Source organism: Geotrypetes seraphini, chromosome 11 (genome assembly GCF_902459505.1).
Source record: "Geotrypetes seraphini chromosome 11, aGeoSer1.1, whole genome shotgun sequence".
Lineage (NCBI taxonomy): Eukaryota > Metazoa > Chordata > Amphibia > Gymnophiona > Dermophiidae > Geotrypetes > Geotrypetes seraphini.
The window spans coordinates 61,112,879-61,126,747 of record NC_047094.1 but is presented as its reverse complement, the minus strand read 5'-3'; the positions used below and the strand labels follow the sequence as shown (position 1 = coordinate 61,126,747).

Sequence of the window (13,869 nt, the reverse complement as noted above, 5' to 3'; positions counted from 1 at the left end):
TTCTTTTCATAATATATACTGAAAAGAAAACACAAGAGAACTAGTTGAGAAGGGACTGAATCAACAGTAAACTGGAAATAGACAGCATGAAATGCTGCCGCTGAAGCAGTAAGGTTTGGAAATTCTAGAGAGCAGAATATGCGAATTTTGGAAAACATATGTGAAAGTTCAAGCTGTATTGGAACCCAGGTCTTCACACTGTCAGGCAGTCCGGTGAACCTTTAGGATATGTCTCTGCTTTGAAACATCAGGCTACAAACTGTACCGAGAGAAACAGAGTATAGAGCTCAGACATTGGAATGCTAATGAGGAGATATAGGACCTTTTTCCACTGTAAGAATTGGTAGGAAAGGTGCAATGAAGAGAGTAACCAAGAATGTGGCTGCAATCAGAAGAGGAGTAAAGCCAGAAAGAAATATAGTCCAATGGAAGCAAAGTCCGGAGTCACTGGATGGCTGGAAAATTAGTCATGAAGAGAATGAGACAAAAAAATGCATAGCCTTGGGATAGGGAAAAATTAGGTACCATATATACTCGAATATAAATCGGGATTTGGGGGCCAAAAAATTGGCCAATAAATGGGGGTCCCAGTTTATATTCGGATCAATGCCCCCTCCCAGAATTTTTTTAAGGCCGCCGTGACCAGGCTCTACCCCCATCCTCCTCCCTGTCCTATCTTCCTACCTCTGCCGATCTGGTGGAGGTGCAGCGGGTCCTCTGCCGATCGTTGGTCCATTTCAGTGGCACGGGTAGCAGCGCGATTTGGCGCTGCTTCTTGGTGCTGGCTCCTTACTGGCTCCTGCGAATTCTTGTGCCGATGAAATGGACTAAGTGGATCCACGCAGCCAGTTAGCAGCGGGGCAAGAGTTCAGAAAGCTTGCTCCTGCCCATTGCATCTCCACCAAATATCGGCAGAGGACCCACTGCACCTCCACCAGATCGGCAGAGGTAAGAAGATAGGGCAGGGATGGGGAGACAGAGGGCAGAGCCTGGGAGGGACAGTGCAGAGCCTGACAGAGGAGGGGAGGATGGAAGGGTGCTGGGTGCAGAGCCTGACAAGGGAGGGGTGGATGGAAGGGTGCTGGGTGCAGAGCCAGACAGGGGAGGATGGAAGAATGCTGGGTACAGAGCCTGACAGGGGAGGATGGAAGAATGCTAGGTGCAGTGCCTGACAGGGGAGGGGAGGATGGAAGGGTGCTGGGTGCAGAGCCTGACAGGGGAGGGAAGGATGGAAGGGGGGCTTGGTGCAGAGCCTGATGGGGCAGGACACTTGAATATTAAGCTGCCTGACTTATATTCGAGTCAACCATTTTTCATCCTTTAGGGGGAAAAGGGGGGTTTCAACTTATATTCGAGTATATACGGTATGTACCAGAAGTGCCCTGGAATCTGAACCTTGGAGAGTTGATCCTAATACCAGAACTGTATATCTGAATGAAGTTTTAGAAACAGAGAGGCAGAAGAAACCCTATGTGAATTAAGCGTGGTCACAGGGGAAGCTCAGGGTCCAAACTCACAACCCAAGGTGCCAAGGTTGGAGACCTCAGTATTGCACTGTACTGTTGTTATGTGATCGTACATTAGAAGTGCTTTAGAAATGGTTGTGTAGAAGTGAGAGAGGAGGTCAAGGCCACTAAAGAATGTAGGTGGCTGTGAAGAATTAGAAAAATGATAAAAACCTGACAATCATAAGAGAAATTTGAATGCTACTAGGTGTAGAGCTCGAATCCATGGGAACACATTTCTGTGATATGAGCGCCTAAACCAATTTGCCATCCTAATGGCTGTGGTGAAGGGAGAATATGGGTATACCCAAAGAAAGAAGAGAAATATAGTGGCGATGGAACATGATGGCCACCAGTGGAAAGAAAGTATATTATGTGTTTGAAGATTAGAAAACAGCTCCATGGAAAAGTAGTAGATGTTTAATTAATTTTTTTATTGGTTTTAACAAAACACATATAGCAAATCAGCATTACACAGTCCGTAACATCCAACCACCAATAGCACTATATTCCCCAACAAGCCCTCCCCTCCCCCCCCAACAGTCCATAGGGCAATCCTGCAAAAGAAAGATAATTAGCCTGGCATCAATGTTACGTGTTCAGAATTCTACTGCGTGTTTGAGGCGCGAGGTCAGTCCAAAATGGCTCCCATAATGCATAAAAACGGCGTCCTGATGAGGATTCAAGATCAGAAGTACTGCAACGTTCCAAGGCTGGTTGTACTATCAGAAGAGAACGCCGGTGTTGTACCGACGGTGCCTCAGGGGATAACCAAACCACTATTGTGGTTTAGTAAAAAGGGAGGGGTATATTTGTCTATTTTTGTATAGTTGTTACTGAGGTGACAGTGCAAAATATAGACAGCAGATATAAATTCAAACACATTTTGGTCACTAAATTGAAAATAAAATCACTTTTCCTACCTTGTCTGATGATTTCATGAATCTCTGGTTGAACTTTCTTCTTCTGACTGTGCATCCAATCATTCTTCCCTTCTTTCAGCCTGTATGCTTCCTCTCCTCCAAACCTCATTCCCTCCCCCAACTTTTTCTTCCTCTCTCCCTGCCCTTTCTTTCTCCCTGCCTCCCTTTCTTTTTTCTCTCTTCATGCCCCCTTTCTTTTTTCTGTTTCCCTTCTGTCTCCCTGCCTGCCCCCTTTCTTTCTTTCTCCCTGCCCTCCACCAAGCCGCTGCTGCCATCATCGGGGAACAGGCCTCAAAGCCGCCGCCACGGCTGCCCCAAGCTCTCTCTGCTTCCCAGCATCAGGCCAACCAGCATTCCTCTCCCCGATGTCAATTCTGCCGTCGGAGAGGAAGTTCCGCCCAGCCAGGCAGTGATTGGCTGGCCCGAACTTCCTCTAAGACGGCAGCCTTAGGGGGGTGCACAGCCAGCCAGGTCCAGAAAATGGTCGATCGCCAAGGCAAAGTGAGTCTATCATGGAGCCCGGGATGCGCTCTGCGATCGACTGACTTTGCCTTGGCGATGGACCATTCTCCAGACCTAAGGCTGCACCCAGGGCGGACCGCCCCCCCTTGGTACGCCACTGGCTGTTTGAGATAAAATGACCTAAAGTAGTTGAATTGGAGAATTCTGTTAGCCAACATATAGGTCTGACAAAGACGGCATCCAAACTTAACCATCACGTCCTGGTGGTGTAGTGGCATAGACCTTGGAGCTGGAGGCTTCCAAGACTAATGTAAAAGGAATGGGGACTTGTATGCCACCTTTTTGTTACTTTGACATTCGAAGTAGTGGGCACTGGAGTCAATGCACTTACTCTCACCAGATGCTGCTTAGTGTATATGTTTTATTGTCATGTCTGTATTGTAAATTATGTCATCTCTGTCCTGTCCCGATTATATTGTGGATGTACTTTGTAACCCATTCTGGGCTCCTTTGGGAGGATGAGCTAAATAATTGGGCAAATAAATAAATTGGCCATTGTGGTCTATCACTTCCAGGACAAGATTGTATTTTGCCAAGGTTAGGCTAGTACCAAGGGAGACAATGAAAGTACCAGTACCTATTGTTGAAGATAAAGGAGCAACGATGGTACCAGGGTAACAAAGCTTCAGTACCGAGTGTCAATGCAGGTAATAACACAGAGCAGGATGGATTGGTACTAACCAGAGACCGATGCTAAAGCTGTGTCAGTACCGAAGGTAAAATAGAGGCATTGGGTTAAAATGATTGTAAGTTGATGGCCAGCCATTCACCAGACAAATGCTCTGCACATGGTGAGAGACTGCATCAGTACTAAGAACTATGAAGCCAGTACCATAGGTACCACAGGTGTTGAAGCTTGGTCAGAGTGCTTCAAAAAACTGACAACCTGCATCAATGACTGATGGCGTCGATGATAGGCATTCAACGAGTGACTCGATGCCGAAAATGCCAGGGATACTAGTGATGAGAACGATGAACTGTCGATGCTCTCCGGTACCAAAGGGAATCGATACCACTCATACGAGCAATCTGGAATGGTGGCACTGGTACCATATGCTGCTCAGCTGATACTGTAGGTGCATCAGGGTGTCTAAAGTATTGAGAATCTCAAGAAGAGGCATGTTTCAGAATGACAACTTGCATGGATGGCATCGAGGAGAGGCATGCATCAAGAGACTCAATGCGAGATATGCCCTTGGTGCTTGATGATGTTGATGTCCATGGAAGAAGTTGATGCACTGGTACCACTAGAAAACAGTACCAGAGAAGAAGTCCAACCTGCCAGGTACCCTACTCCAAGTCTAATATCTTCTTATAGAATATAAAACACAGGAACAAAAAAAAATAAATAAATAAAAACATTTGTTTGGTAAGGCATTATTCTTCTTGTTCAGTTGGGGTTTTTTGTTTTGTTGGGTTTTTTTCGGGGGGGGGGGGGGGGGATTAAATATAGCCCTGGAAGATTAGGAACAGATCCAGCAGGAAAGACCAACAGCACGGGTCGAGTGAAAAGAAGGCCGGAAAACCTTTGATGCCGTCAGCGGGGCTACAAAAACACACAGGTCCCAAAATTGAAAATAAATAAATTTACTTGAAATTGTAAAAGATTGAAAAGAAAAACAAGTAACAAGAAAAAAATAATGGAATTAAGGAAAAATACGAAGCTGGAAGGCAAACAATTAGACAAAGTTGAGATACGTGTTCTTCACTCCGCAGAAAACAAAAAACGGACGACCTCATGAATAGATGTCAGGCAGGAAGGCAATCACACATGCGCAGTGTGGGCAGTCTTAAAACCTTTCTAAAGCTTAAAATGACAGTACACTTTTACAATGTTCATACCGGGCTCCATGAATGACATCATCTCCACATGTGAGAATATGCTGCCTGCTTGTCCTGGGATAACCACTTCTCTAGAGCAAATATTCTGCTATTGGGAGTGGCCAGAAATCACCATTACTGGTCTCATAGTTACAATAATTAATAGAGCATGGAAATGCAATTATTCCAGTGAGACAACACACAGAATATCACACAAAATGTACTATGCATCGGAGCCCGTTACCTCCCCTGCTCCTCCCCCCCCTCCCCCCAGGCCCCTAGTTTGCAGTTTTCTATCTTCCCCACACCCAAAAGAATTTGATAAACTCAATCATGAAATATCTTATAAAAATGCAGGTGACACTATATGCCGATGGATTTTGAGTTTGTGTGGTTATCAGGGCATTGACTGCTCTTGCTACCCCTAAGAAACTGCTGTCCTAGGCAACTACCTAGTCTTGTCTAATGATTGGGCTGGCCCTGACATGCATGAACAGCACCATTTTAACAACACTCGGTGAAATACAGAACACAAATAAACCATACCACACTACAGCACTTAGTTAAGACATTACACACACATAGGACACTTCACCAGGGATACACTCAGTCCTCGGGACACACTTAGCCAGTCTGGTTTTCAATTATGTAGACAAAGGCTGAAATGGAAACCCCATTGAAGTAGACTCTTTGGCCCTGATTCTGTAACTGGCACTATTATCAGCGGCTGCCAGTCACGTGTGCTGGGTACACAATCGTGCCTTCAGCAAAGGTAGGCCCTGGTGAATATTAATTGTTTGATATCTTGAAAACCTGACTGGCTAGGGATATCCCACGGACTGGGTTGAGAATCACTGCGCTACACTAAAGTGCTCAAATATACCACACTCATCACCACACTATAGTGTCCAGTGACAGTTGAAAGCTTTGGAGTTGAGGCATCACCGCAGTAATAAAACAACCCAGTGTTCTTCAGTGCAAGTCCCAGGAGCCACTGGCAGCTCCTGACACGGTGACAAAATTCATCACCGTCCCCGTCCCCGTGGATAACTGCGGGAAATAATCCCATGTCATTTTCTGTTGTCTATTTCAACCTCGGTCCTTCTACACCAGCATTCTTCAAAGCAAAGCTTGCGGGTCAGTGGTTGTGCCCAATTATACTCTGATTCTTTCCTCTCTCCTTAAAGAATGACATGAAGATGGTTTCCCACGGTTATCCGCGGGGACGGGAATGGTGATGAATTTTGTCATCGTGTCATTCTCTACTCCCGCACTCCCTCATCTTGCTTGGAAGTTGGCAACTGCAGCCGTCCCCTGTTAAGCTGTTCTTTGTTTTCCAGCACTGTGTGAACTTCAATAGATTTGACCAAAGGAAAAGAGCAGTGTGAGCTTTGTCTTCAGATGAACCACACTTTAATAGCAACCACTGATTAAAACTATACAAAAGGTCCACTGTAACATCGTCTGACTCAACATGGACCGTATTTTGGCTAAAAAGCCTGCATCAGGAGTCCTAGAATAATGTTGACATGCACTGTGTGACACATTTCATAATGATAAAAAAATAATAATAATAAATAGAAACATAGAAACTGACGGCAGAAAAGGGCCACGGCCCATCTAGTCTGCCCATACCAATGTCCCACCCCCTAACTCCTTCCGTTAAGAGATCCCACGTGCCAATCCCATTTTTTCTTAAAATCTGACACGCTGCTGGCCTCAATTACCTCTAGTGGAAGACTATTCCAGCGATCAACCACTCTTTCGGTGAAGAAATATTTTCTGGTGTCACCATGAAATTTCCCACCCCTGAGTTTCAACGGATGCCCTCTTGTTGCCGTGGGACCTTTAAGAAAAAAAGATATCTTCCTCCACCTCGATATGGCCCGTGACATATTTGAACGTCTCGATCATGTCCCCCCTCTCTCTGCGTTCCTCAAGTGAGTATAGCTGCAACTTATCCAGCCGTTCCCCACACGGGAGATCCTTGAGTCATGAGACCATCCGGGTGGCCATTCTCTGAACCGACTCAACTCTACGCACATCTTTGTGGTAATGTGGCCTCCAGAATTGTACACAGTATTCCAGATGGGGTCTCACCATGGATCTGTACAAAGGCATTATGACCTCGGGCTTACGGCTGACGAAGCTCCTACGGATACAACCCATGATTTGTCTAGCTTTGGTTGAAGCTTTCTCCACTTGATTGGCAGACTTCATGTCTTCACTAATGATCACCCCCAAGTCTCGTTCTGCTACAGTCCTTGCTAGGGTCTCACCATTCAGGGTGTAAGACGTGCATGGATTTTTGCTGCCAAGGTGCATGTTTGATTCATAGCAAGGTGCATGACCTTGCATTTTTTGGCATTGAAACTTAGTTGCCAGGTCCTTGACCAATGCTCCAGTAGGAGCAGGTCATGTGTCATACTGTCGGATATTAAGCCTTTGTCAGGCACTATGCTTTTGTCTGTTGTGCTCTTGCCCACTATGTTGCATAGCTTGGCGTCATCGGCGAATAACGTAATTTTACCTTTAAGACCCTTAGCCAAGTCACTTACGAAGATGTTGAATAGGATTGGGCCCAAGACCAAGCCCTGCGGCACTCCGCTGATCACCTTCATCGTTTCGGAGGGGGTGCGGTTTACCACCACCCTTTGAAGTCTACCACTAAGCCAGTCCTTAACCCATGCAGTTAATGTGTCGCCTAATCCCATCAAATTCATCATGTTCAATAACCTGTGGTGTGGGACGCTATCAAATGCTTTGCTGAAGTCCAAGTACACGATGTCTAGGGATTCCCCCATATCCAGCTTTCTTGTTACCCAGTCAAAGAAGCTGATCAGATTGGATTGGCAGGACCTTCCCTTTGTAAATCCGTGTTGATGGGGATCTCGTAGATACTCCTCGGACAGGATCGTGTCCAATTGACGTTTGATTAGAGTTTCCATTAGTTTGCTCACTATCGATGTGAGGCTCACCGGTCTGTAGTTCGCAGCCTCCATCTTGCATCCCTTTTTGTGGAGCGGGATGATGTTAGCCATTTTCCAGTCCAACGGGACTCTTCCATTACTTAGGGAAAGATTGAAGAGTGCGGATAACGGTTCTGCCAGGACATCACTCAACTCCCTGAGCACCCTGGGGTGTAGTTTGTCTGGTCCCAGAGCTTTGTTCACCTTGAGTCTTGATAGCTCATAGTAGACACTGCTGGGCGTAAACTCGAAATTTCAAAATGGGTCTTCCGTGCTTTCCCTTGTCTGCAGCTGAGGGCCGGATCCCAACGCTTCGCAAGTGAAGACACTGATTGTACAATGAATGACAGACATACCTTGCAAGTGACAAACCAATTAAAAAGTAATAGCAGACAGAATGCCAGATCATAAAAATACTAAAAGAGAGATAATGAATTAAAACATCATCACTTGAACTCTTGTAAGACTGTGAGAACAACATAGAAGTTTAGCCACTGTGCGCATAAAACAGAGCAACTGTTTCAGAGGCAGCGCTAGCAGCAGGGCCATCCTTACAAATAAGTAGATGTATTTCTTGGACAGAGCTTAACTCAGACCAGAAGCCCTGTTCCTGGCGCACAGCCTTTGGCTCCCCAAATGGACCTGCAGAGTTCCACAGCCACCATATGTACCAAGTCTGTGATCTACTGTAATATGAAGGGCAGGTAGCCTCCCCAATTGCCAGCACATGCTACACACCCCATCCAGGAGTCACACCAGTTTCAGTCCCTGAGGAGGCAAGGCAAGCTACAAATCAGGAAAGAGGAGGAGATGGCAAGGATGGGGGAGAAAGCAGGAGAAAGGGTGGCCGGGACAGTAAAGAACAGAACGATGAAACTAAGGAGGCAACAAGGGGAACGAGTGATAGGAGGAGCCAGAGGCAGAGAGAAAGTGAAAGAGGCGAAGAGAGGATTAGGAAATACTGGTACTGCATAGAGAATGAGAGAAGGAGATGGGGGTCAATTTGCATAAGGGATGGGGCAGCTGAACCTCCAGCAAGAACGCTAGTGAAGTATTCCCACAAAAAGATGCAGCAAACAAGGAGTGGGGCCAGGATAATAGGCTAACAACAGAAGGCAGAGGAGAGCCAGCCAGTGATTTGTCCAAGATTTTTTTTTAAAATTTATTTATTTAAATTTTTCAAACAATTCTTATACAGAACCATAAAGAATGGAGACAATTATAAATTTGCCACATTAAAATAAATCAAAGGAAACTCCATCACGCCCACATTAAGGGAGAAGATAACCTATTTTTTCTCCATACATCAACCAGGAAAATTCCAGATCCATAATTAGTAATAAATCTCTTATAAAAAAACAAAAATAGGTAAAGACACTATGGAATTTTCCAAGATTTATTAGAAAACTCAATCAGGCACCTTCTCATGGACCTGACGTGAGACTATGTTTCGGCAACTAGAGCCTACATCAGGGGTTGCAAAATTTGAATGTGCCTTCAAGAAGCCTAGTTGTATAAAACAGCACCATATGAGTAACTCACCATCACGGTAACACACAGACCTGCCTCCCCGCAGCAATCATCTGCTTCCATCAGCTCATAGTAGGTCTAGCTGATAAACTCTTAAGCTCCAGAATTATATAATTATGCCTAATAATTATTTTGTGGGAATTCTTTCATTTATTTTATTTTCTCGGCATTGGAAAATGTGCATCTTGTATCTTTGTGTTTTTTGCACAATACAGGAATAAATGCATTTGTGGTTTTCTCTCTCATGTTACACTGCACATAGGCCCAGATTCTCTAAGCGGCACCAGTTTTTAGGTGCTGGTAGGTGCCCAAACTCAGTTAAAAAACAAAACCAAAAACCAAACACCATTGAAATGAAGTTTAACTGAATTTTAAGACACCTACCAGTGCCTAAAAAATTGGCACCGTAATTACACGTCCGTAGACACGTTAAGCTGCCTAACGCCATTGTGGGCGTGGCTAATGCTAGAAGTGGTGTTAGAAGACTCAAAGTGCCTACGGAGGCACAATTCACATCATAGGTAGGCTTTCCTAGCCTACATTTCCAGTGCCTACTTTTGCTGGAGGCACGATTGTGTACCCAGCGCCATCACGATTGCACGTGATGGGCAGTCGCTGACTATGGTGCCAGTTACAGAATCCAGGCCAAAAAGTCTACTTCCTTGGGGTTTCTATTTCAGCTTTTGTCTACATAATTCTATTTCTGATTTGTGTTCCTTTATTCTACATTTGCTGTTCTATATGTGTGATTGAGATGTGTGGGTAGCTGTTGCAGTTTCCCTTGTCCTGCTCCCCATGTAGAAGGTGTATTGGTGTCCAGGACCCACTGTAATATTTACATTCCTATATTAAGTGGAGTTGTCATTTTGAGTGTTTTGGATTGGCAGGATTGCTAAATAGGCATTCAGAATATTTTTGAAGGAGTGTGCGTTATGAGAACAATAAGGCAGCTGGACCAGTAGATCGACGATGTAGCAAAACAAAGAAGAAGACCAAACAAGACCCAACGGACCAAGGCACATTTGTACATACAGCTTTGGTGTTTTTAGTATGCATTTCACCAGCTGGTTTGTCCCAACACAGCCACATAGGCGAAACGCGGCCAGGTTTGGGCACATTCTTGTGTTCCTGGGAGTATTTTTAATAAAGACCTTTCATTTGGATCTTGTTTGGTCTGCTTCTGGAGTTTGTTGCTACACACAGTAAGGAGTTTGTGTTGCTGTAGCTGAAATGCCACCAAAATTTGAATATTATTTTTCGTATGGTTAGTAATAAGTGGGAGCATCCTATCAGTGCACAATGAATTAAGACTGTAAGATAGTAACATAGTAGATGACGGCAAATAAAGACCCGAATGGTCCATCCAGTCTGCCCAACCTGATTCAATTTAAATTATTTTCTTCTTCTTAGCTATTTCTGGGCAAGAATCCAAAGCTCTGCCCAGTACTATGCTTAGGTTCCAACTACTGAAGTCTCCATCAAAGCTCACTCCAGCCCATCTACACCATCCCAGCCATTGAAACCCTCCCCAGCCCATCCTCAACCAAATAGCTATATAAAGACACAGACCATGCAAGTCTGCCTTAGTTCTTCAATATTTACTATTATTTTCTAATTCTAGATCCTCTGTGTTCATCCCACGCTTTTTTGAACTCTGTCACCATTTCCTCCCCATCACCTCTCTCGGGAACGCATTCCAGCATCCACCACCCTCTCTGTAAAGAGGGAATATAATGAGTCATAACTGAGCTCAGCATCCTGTTTCCAAAAGTTGTCAATCTGGGTCATGTACTTAGGCAAGTGCTTATGCGAATGAAGCCCCACACATGGCCCTGCATCCTCCACAGGCAGATCTTGGCTAGCAGCAAGCTTCTGGAAAATGTGTGAGGGGTGTAAAGCAACTAAGAGGAGAGACAGCTCTGAAAGGGCAAGATGTAAACCCAACGGAAGAATCCAAATGGTAGGAGAGGTGGATGAGAGAGGATAATATTCAAGAGTTGAGGAGCTGGGGAGAGAAAGTGTATTTGGGGACAGATGGACTAAGGGAAGGAGTGATAATGTGAATAAGGCAGTAGACTTCACTTCAGTTACACAAGTATATCTGAGTATACTCGGGTATACTTGTGTATACCTCAGGCATATATGAGTAGCAAGGGAGTGGCACCTGGGGTGGTGGCATCTGGTATCACCGTGATGTGCACTCCCCCTCACATACCTCTTGAAATGTTTGCCAGCACAAGCAACACCTTACATTAGCTGCATGTGCCTGCTTCGGCTCCCTTCTGATGTCACATCCTGGTCCCGTGGCCAGGAAGTGACAGCAGAAGGGAGCCAATGCCAGTGTGAGCAGCAAGTGGAAGATGCTGTTCGTGATGGTGAACATTTAAAGAGGTATGCGGGGACAGAGATAAGGAGAGGCACTGGTGCCCCCCCCCCCCCAAATACAACACCCAGGGCGGTCTGTGTCCTCCAGCCACTTACTATGCCACTGGAGGGACCCCGTCCAGACCAGTCATAAAATTGATGTCCACAGCACTAGCTGCTTTATCCCATGATGGTCCTGACCTTCCTGTTGGAATTTTTTTTTTTTTTCAGTCAAAATAGGGAAGATTACTGTAGAATCCTCAAAATACCTGGGCATCCCCAGACCCCAGAAACAGGAAGCACTTGGGAAAGAAACAAGTCTGAATTGCCTCCTTTTCCTGAGCACTCATCTAGAATGCACCATCCATAGAACCAATGATTACCCAAGTCCCCACCTACAGCACTCACTTTCTTTTCCAGGATAGGGGACAATTCTATAACTGGGTGTCGCAGTTTATGCATCCTGGATGCAGTGCACAGAGCGCAAATTCTATAACAGAATTTGGACAGCAAGATTCCATGATAGAATACTAGTGTAAACCTGTATGAGCCACACCTACTTATGCCATGCCAATGACGTATAAGTGGGTGCATCTAGGTGCAACAATTTAGTGCATAATATAGGTAGGCCAAGTTACATGTGTAAAATTTGATCCTGCCCATGCGCCATCCCTTTATAACCCCCTAAGCAAGTTGTATGCATCATTTATGGAATACTGCTGAGCTCTCAGCATTTACTCACATAAGGGCTTGTATTCTATAAATTTAAACATGCATTGGTGAATAAATTTAGGTGCCATGTTATAGAATGAAAGGGTATATGTCCCAGCAGACTCGGGTGCAGATAGAGATTAGAGTGGCAGGTTGGAAATCACAAAAGCCAGAGTTCAAATCCTACTAACAAGCCTTGTGCCTTGGGAAAGTCACTTCACCTCCATTCCTTCAGGTACAAACTTGGATTATACTGCAAGTCCACTAGGGGCAGGGAAAAATACTCAAATGCAACTTGCTTTGAACTACTTCTGAAAAGGAGTGCCATAAATCCAAAAGAAAGAAAAATAGGCTTTTTCTGCCCAGTTGTCTAAGAATAGAGGTACAAGGTGAGGGTAGGGGCAACTTTCCAGTGCAGCTCCTAAAGCAGCTGGGGCTCTGGAGCATGGTACAGAATTACAGTGACAGGTGGTGTATGAGAGAATAAGTCATGTGTGCCTGTACAGAGCTGTTCAAAGTTAGCATCTGAGTGCTGCTAATAAGGGTAGCTCCTAGGGGAGCTGGATGGAAACTATTCTATTGCAAGACACGTCCATATAAAAATACAGAAGAAAACACATTTTAGCAGAGGGGACGTAACTTTGCATGGATCACATTACCTCTACTAGGTGTTTTCTGCAGTATTTTTATGTGAATGTCTCCTGCAATAAAATAGATTCCATCCAGTTCCCCTTAATAGCAGCAATACCAGCTCTGTTTTGCTCCCCCGTCAGAAAGCTCCGGTTCTTCAGGGACTGTTTTTTTTCCTCTGCATCCCGAGTCCTGGGTGTACTTTTACATGAGAGACTTTAAAGTAAACGTGTGCTGCCCTGCTCTCAGAATAGGATCGTTTACGCTACTTATAATTTTACTTTTGGTTTCTAGAGCTTCGCTCTCCTTGAAACAGCTTCTCAGTATCTCACTTTGTAATAAGGAGCATCGTGTGCTCATCGTCTTCGGATGATTCTTGGTTTGTTTTAGCTCTTACTGAACCATCTGCAAAAAAAAATCCCATTAACTCCGAATAGCTTACTGCAAATCTCTCACACTTTCAAGAAAACAGATCTCCGCTTACCTTTTGCACCCCCTCAAAAATCCCAAGATGTAGAAGGATGTCAATAAAGGCCACTTCCAATCCAAGGGGCGCTTATTCAGGATCAAAGACGTCTAGTTCCGGTTTCCTGCACCCAAGTGCCTAGGCTCTGCCGCCTTGTATTAACGCGCTGCCCATCGAGCCCCAAACTGTCACGGCATGCGGGGCAGGGATGCGCAGCTCTTTAAACAGGATCCAGATCGCCCATTGGCTGCTGGTTTCCAGGTTTCCTTGTCCCTTGTCCAATAACGCCTGGAATGTAAGGGATCTTCTGCAAACTCTCCATGTCCCCCGAAGCGAGAGGTACGATACAGGTGTATGTATAGAGCGGATGTAGAGACGCACATTGTTGCAGCTGAAAAGACTGTCCCTGTCTTCTGTTCTGAAGGGAA

At 45.1% G+C, this 13,869-nt stretch overlaps 1 protein-coding gene across 1 annotated transcript in view; it reads right to left on the bottom strand.

Moving 5' to 3' along the window:
* LOC117345891 (forkhead box protein J1-B-like) overlaps positions 1–13,625 on the bottom strand; it is a 55,391-nt gene extending 41,766 nt beyond the window's left edge. The window contains exon 1 of the mRNA XM_033915182.1: positions 13,460–13,625. The gene's annotated coding sequence lies outside the window, so the exon portion shown is untranslated. The remainder of the gene's footprint in view (positions 1–13,459) is intronic.
* Positions 13,626–13,869: the final 244 nt, after the last annotated feature.